This window comes from Arachis ipaensis, chromosome B02 (assembly GCF_000816755.2).
Source record: "Arachis ipaensis cultivar K30076 chromosome B02, Araip1.1, whole genome shotgun sequence".
NCBI lineage: Eukaryota > Viridiplantae > Streptophyta > Magnoliopsida > Fabales > Fabaceae > Arachis > Arachis ipaensis.
In genome coordinates, this window is record NC_029786.2 from 16,468,569 (window position 1) to 16,475,432 (window position 6,864).

General features: G+C 30.4%; 1 long non-coding RNA gene across 1 annotated transcript; it reads right to left on the reverse strand.

Annotated features, from left to right (window-relative positions):
* LOC110268747 lies at nucleotides 4,967-6,040 on the reverse strand. The gene is made up of 3 exons (XR_002357167.1): nucleotides 5,796-6,040; nucleotides 5,275-5,392; nucleotides 4,967-5,024 (listed from the first exon to the last, which is right to left on the reverse strand). It is a non-coding gene; the product is annotated as an uncharacterized LOC110268747 (long non-coding RNA).

Sequence of the window (6,864 nt, forward strand, 5' to 3'; positions counted from 1 at the left end):
AGTTGTTAAAAATATTTTAAAAAATATAAAAAATTTAGAAATAAAATTTTGATTAATGTTTTTACTAGGGGTGCACATGGGATCGGATGAAATCGGGTTTGCTTTAACCCAAACTCGACCCTAAATAATTACCGAATCTATTTTTGAGACCCTTATCCAGCTCTAGACCTAGTGAAATCACATTACTTTTGGGCCACACTAAAATCGGGTCTTGACTGGGTGAAGTTTGGGTCTTGATAAATTTTATGTCAAAAAATTATGATGCATTCATCTATAAAGAAGAAAAAAACATACTTATTACAAAGAAATTGATAACCATACTTGAATTTGAATTTGTATATAGATTCTACTTTCATGCTTCTTTGATCTATTTTCTTTTTCAACAAATGTGATTAAAAACTAAATAATAAGCTTAATAATTAATATAAAATAGTATTGGAATTAATTTAAAACATATATATCGCTTTTAGTCCCCTTAAGGTATACATGGACCAAATGAAGTCGGGTTCGCCTTAATCCGGACCCATCCTAAATAATGACCAGGTATATTTTTGGGACTCTTGTCCGGCTCTAGACCCGGTGAAATTACATCAAAAAAGTCCCAAAATATTCGAGTCCGAGCCAAATCTTCAGACCGGACCGAATCATGTACACTCCTAATATTTAAATAATTATTTAAATATTTTAACGAAATTTTAGATCAAATAAATAAATAATTTAATAAATAATTTAACAAATACAAAAGAGTTTACTATTTACAAAAAATGATAAATTTAAAAATGACTTTCATTAGAAATTTACTCATTCAAAAATACTTTTATTAGTAGTTACTCGTTAAAGTGTTCCTGGGAGTGTTTGTCCATTTCCACCGAATCTAAAACTTAATAGTGTTCGTTGGAAATAGTAGCAAATTTAGGGAGCAGGTTGCAAGTAGCTAGTTACGACAATTTAACTGTAAATCATTTTCACAAAGACAGATACAATGAACATGTCCAAACATCGCAAAGATCACTTGAATTTGGTACACATCGTACTAACTTAGTGTCGTTATAATAATGAATCAAATAGTTTTTATTTATCTATTTATGATTGTTCTGTTTATAATTATATATATATACACACTATAGAGGATCTACTGAGAATTTAGTCAAGGCCTGTTAATTTTTCTTGGTCAAGTCATGCTATTTAATAATAATTATTATTACCCACTTTTCATTATTATTACTATTTTATTCCTTGCTTCCATGTAAATGGACNNNNTACTAATACCGGATATATACTCGTTTAATTTGGATTATAACTTAATCCCACTTGCCACGTGTATTTGCAGATGCTAATAATATTCCTAGATGCATGAATATTGTTGCACTTTTCAGATGCTAATAATTCCTAGATGCATGAATATTGTTGGACTTTTCCACTTTTTGGGTTGAATATTTCAAATTTGTTGGTACCATGTATCTTATAATGGTCAAGACTCAAGACCAAGTGGCATTAATAATTAATACACATCCTGATATTACTGGTGCTGTCATAGTTGGAAGGAGGCAGCTGAAAAAGTGAGTTCAAGAAGTAACTGCTTAAAGGTTAAAATTTTTTTATAATTAACAGTAAAAGTTAAAAACCATTTTTGAATTTCTTCATAATTAATTTTTGAAATTAGCTTCAAATTTCAAATATACTCAGTTATCAACAAAAAAAAAAAACTTGAAATAAAATTAATTAATTAATTAATTAATTAATAAATAAATTTAACTAATTTTATTTAAAAATATGTTTTTTTTTTTGTGATTCTAAAAAATAGAACTATTTTTATTAGGAGTATATTTCTTAGTTGCCTTCGGACTAAATTTTGGCAGTGAATGGACAATATTTTGATAGCGGTTCTCAGTTACAGTAATATGGGTTATTGATTTGTAAAGCTAAATTTTTGGAGATTAAGTAATACTTAATTTGGTCTCTAAAATTTGAGCTCAAACTCAATTTGATTTTTAAAATTTTAATAGACTTAAATTGGAATCTAAAATTTGTAATTGTAATTTGTATTAGTTTTTGAGTTGATTTTCGTTAACGACATGTTAATTTAATACATTAACTTATTGTGATTTGGGTTCTTTACTCAAATTCCATATGATCGATACCTATTAGAACTTTCGGAAGCTTGATTGCTGCTCCAGAGTTCCAAAATTTTCAAATTGAACTATTTATTGTAGTTTTTGTGAGGATGTTGGAAGTCCATCAAATTTATAGGAAGTCTAATATATTTCAGTCACATGAAATCTAAGCGAAAAATTTAAATATTGACAAATTAATGTATAAAATCAACGTGTTGTTTCACAGATTAATATTATTATAATATTTGATGTTTAAATTGAGTTAATTGTAATTATAAGAATAAATTTAAATTTCACCTCAAATTTTAGAGATTAAATTGAATATTGTCTCCAAATTTTTGTTTATGCATATTTGTATGAAACCAAAGCAACATTCATTAGTTTAGACAAGGCTATCAAACGGATTAATTATCCAGTCCGTTTAAATTAGATTAGTTTGTCGTCTAAATTCACAGATTAAATGGATCGAATCTATTATATAGGGTCTGTCTAAAATCAGCTCATGTCTTTTGAGCTTATCTGATGCATCATTCAATTTAAAGCATTAGATTAGATTGATAACAGATCTAATGGTTTATATTTAATTTATAAATAATTTATTAAAATTTATACTAAAAGGTAACAAATCTTTCAATATTTTAAATTTGCCCCAATAATAAAACCCTCGTATCAGCTCATATTGTTCCTAACTTCCTATCTCTATTCAATTTCGACTCAGCTCGCAGAAGAACTTCCCAAAAAGAAATTCTATCAACACCTTCATGGAAGACCGCCAATCACCCTGCGGCTTCTTCCTCTCCCATCTTCCACACCAGGTACCCTCCATGTCTCTATTCAATTTCGCGATTTCATCGAAATTCTTGCGATTCTCGTCGTTTTTTTCTCATTCCACCGAAATCTCGTGAATTCGTTTCATCCGCACCAGGTTCAACTCGTTGAGGTCGACACCGCAGTAGTCGTTGAACTCGATTATCTCAATGTATGCGTAAGGAGATAACAGATCTTGCGCTGATTCATATAGAAAGTGAAGCAGAGAGAGAATCCGAGATAGAAGCACATTTTGCAGAACGGCGAATAACCCTAACAGTGTCCACAATTGTGATAATATCTCCATTTTTGCAATGCTGATAAGCTGATATTTGTGTTTGCTGGTTTGAGATTTGTTGTTCTTGAGGAATGGTGGAGTGGAAAATGGAGTGAGAATTTGTTTGTTTCTTTTCACATTTTTTTTCTTTTTTTCTCCTTTGGATTGTAACTTTGGGGGTTCTTATACATTGCATAAAGTGAGAACATGGTCTGCTAAAGGTTGGTGTTTTGAGTTTGGGATGAAAATAAAAGCAGTATTGAGCATATTGCAGAGAGCCAGAGATAGAGTATGGTAAAGTTAAAAGCCAACAATAGAATGGCCAATTTTGCATAAAGATATTGTGAGATGAGTGAGGATACATTAGATATGATATTTTTAGTCATGAATGAATTAGAAAGATAATTGGGGTAGCATTTGTTTTAAAAAATACCATAGAATCTCTTTTTAGGTGGTTTGATCATGGATGAAGATTGTTATAAACCCTAATGAAAAAAGAGTAAATTAGATGTAGAACACCCTAATTGGCAGTGGTGGAAGCAAATTGCAAAAACTATAAACAAAACTATTAAGGAAAACTTAAATTTAGTCACTTCTCTGTACTCTATGCATAGTTTATGATAGATTGATAGCCCTTGATTACATCTTTTGATCCATATAGTTGAAAAAGACTTGATCGTTGTTATTCTATTTTATAATTTAGTAGGTCATTTGTATAATTCATTTTTTCGAGTTAACACTGTACTGATATACAGGTATGGCTTGGGATGGCGAGGTGGGAGCTGGTTTGCAACAAAGAAGTTTAAAAAAGAGTAGATGAAACTGCTAGGACAGATTAAACCTAGAAGATGGGAATTGCTTGGGAAGATAAAAACCAAGAGAATTGAAATTTCAGTTCCTCAAAAGTCCCTTAATAAGATCAATGTATAATTTTACAGAAAAGTAATTATCAAAGAAAGTTAATTTATATTTTCTGGATTTACCACCCAAATTGCATGTGAATTATCAGTACCCTTTTCATTAGATCTAAAATTTGTAACTTCTATTGGCTTTATGCGTGAATGATGAAAGTAACAGATGGAAATAATTGATCACCTACCTAACTAAAAATGCAGAAAGAAGAGGATTAAAATTATAAGAAACAAGACTAAAATTAAAATAATTATAAGATAAGGATTAAAACTATAATTGATCACCAATGATAATGTTGCATAGTTTAATTATCAAATTGATTTCCAATTTTTGGTTTTCTATATTAAATTAGAAGGATTAATATAAGAACTTCAAAAAATTTAGAGACTTTCATGCATAGTTATAAAAGATTAATGAACATATGGTGGTTCACAAGAAACTCCAAAAAATACTTAGTAACTGTGATTCAGAATATACAAACCATTCAAAGCCCTGATAATTGACTCCTAATTCTACTCAACTTGCATAGTAGAATTTTCTTCCTCTAAGATGCCATATAGTTCCTTTAACATTTTGCTATGCAGAATCAAAACGAGACAAGCAATGTTTATGCTATAGTTTGAGCAAGTTCACTATGTTAGTGCTGTCACAACTTGTATGGAAAAAATTTTCGGTTTCATTCCTTGATGGCGAACGAATTTTCATTTATTCTTTTATTCTTCTCTTCTTTCCGATTGGCCGAAATATCGATCAGTGTTTAGTGGTTGGTTCCAGGAGTCTGAATCGTGTTTGTTCCAGGAATGTGAATCGCGGAAGTCAGACGTTCTCAACTAATAAAGCTATTTCTACAAAACTTCTCTTATTCTTCTTCTTTTTCTTACCTATCTTGAAAAGATCCTTAATTTCATCATCCTCTTCACCTTCCTCTGCCTAGAAAATCAACATATTTTGGAATAGATCATATTTTGGTTATAAAAGAGACCGAATAGCTTGAAATGAAAAGAAAGCTTAAGTTACATCCATCACATATTTTGGTTTACAACATGCTAATGGTACCAAAACATTATCCTAATCAGAAGGATATCAAACACAGTGGATCTGCTATTCTGCTTACAGGAGAATCTAGCAGTAAAAAGAAAAAATTCGGGAGAATTAATCACCAACCTGGGGAGCATCACCAAGAGAACGAGGTTCATCACTGCCAATAGTAACCACCAGCTTCCACCCCAGTGTCATCTATAAAGTTGTCATCATCCACGTTCCTAACACCTTCATGATCATCCTATATAATGGAAACGGAATTTTTAAACAGAATCACAATACTAATTTCTGAATTTGCAAACAGACTAAAATAAATCAAACAGCAGTAACAAATAAAAAATAGAACAAAAAATAAAACTAGAGCATCATGAACAGAATCATAAACACAGAAATTGAAATCAGAATCATAAGAACAAATTCCAAAATTTTTTAACCCTCATAAACAGAACCCAAAAAAATTCAAACAACCAAATAAACAGAATAAAAAAAATAACTTAATGAAATCAATGAAACAAATTCGTATAGAAAACCTAAACAAAAAATAAGTAGAACAAAAAAATAATTGAATGAGTTCAATGAAGCAGATTTATACAACAAGAACATAAAAGGAACGAAAAAGTGAAATCAATGAAGCAAATTCATACCTGAGGCTGAAGCTCCATTGGAACTCTGGAAGTGGAGGATGAAGGAGGAGACGGAGCACCACGGCGCTGACGACGACTCGAAGAGAGAAGATAGAACAGAGATACTGAGAATGAACGACGGGGAGAAAGAGCCTAATAGTGACGCCGGGAGATGGGCTGAGACTGACAGCGAGTGTCGGATTGGACGGCGACGGTGCTGGCAGAGACCAAAAAAGAGTGGAGCAGGTGGCAGTGATTTTGTGGATAGATTGAAAAGTGTGATGAGAAATTACGGTTTTATTAGATAAATTTTAAAAATATTTGTAGTAGAAGTAAGAAAATAATTATTATTATTAAACCCAATATGAGGTACATTTGCAAATTATATTTTGTGCATATTAGAAAAGCTCAAAAGAATTGAGCTTATTAAAGACAGAGCCATATATATATCAAGTAATTTTCGATTTTAATTTTTTTGGTTTGGCCTGTTTAATACCAAATTAACGAGTTATATAGACTGACTTATTTAACGTTTCATCTTTACAAGTCCAATTTTAAAAGCAAAAATACATTCATTTAATTCTTCAATAATCTATTATAAATCCAATAGACAGATATAGTCAGTTGCAATTCATGAAATTGATTAAAATGAGCAAGTAGATTATTATCGACATTTGAAGTAAGTTAGAAAAAAAAAAGAAAAATAAAATGCATGAAATATCTAGACTTAATCACCAAAATAAAAGAAAAAAAGGTTAACAATAATGAAGGATTTTGAAAAATATTACAAATAAGAATAAAACACACAATTTTTTATAAGAATTAGAGCAGTAGAAAAATCACATAAATTAGAAAATAGAGGAAGGCTAATATACTAGTATTTTTAACGTGAAAAAATTTTTCAATGTGAGAAGTAAAAATCATGAGTTACTAACACTAGAAAATAGTTTCACTATGATGAAAAATAGAGTACAGAAGAGTCACAAATTATTGCACAAAACTTGCATACAACAAGCCAAACAACCCAAGCATCAAAACTTACAAAACAAAAACAAGAAGATGAAAATACCACAAAAACAGAACTGTTGTG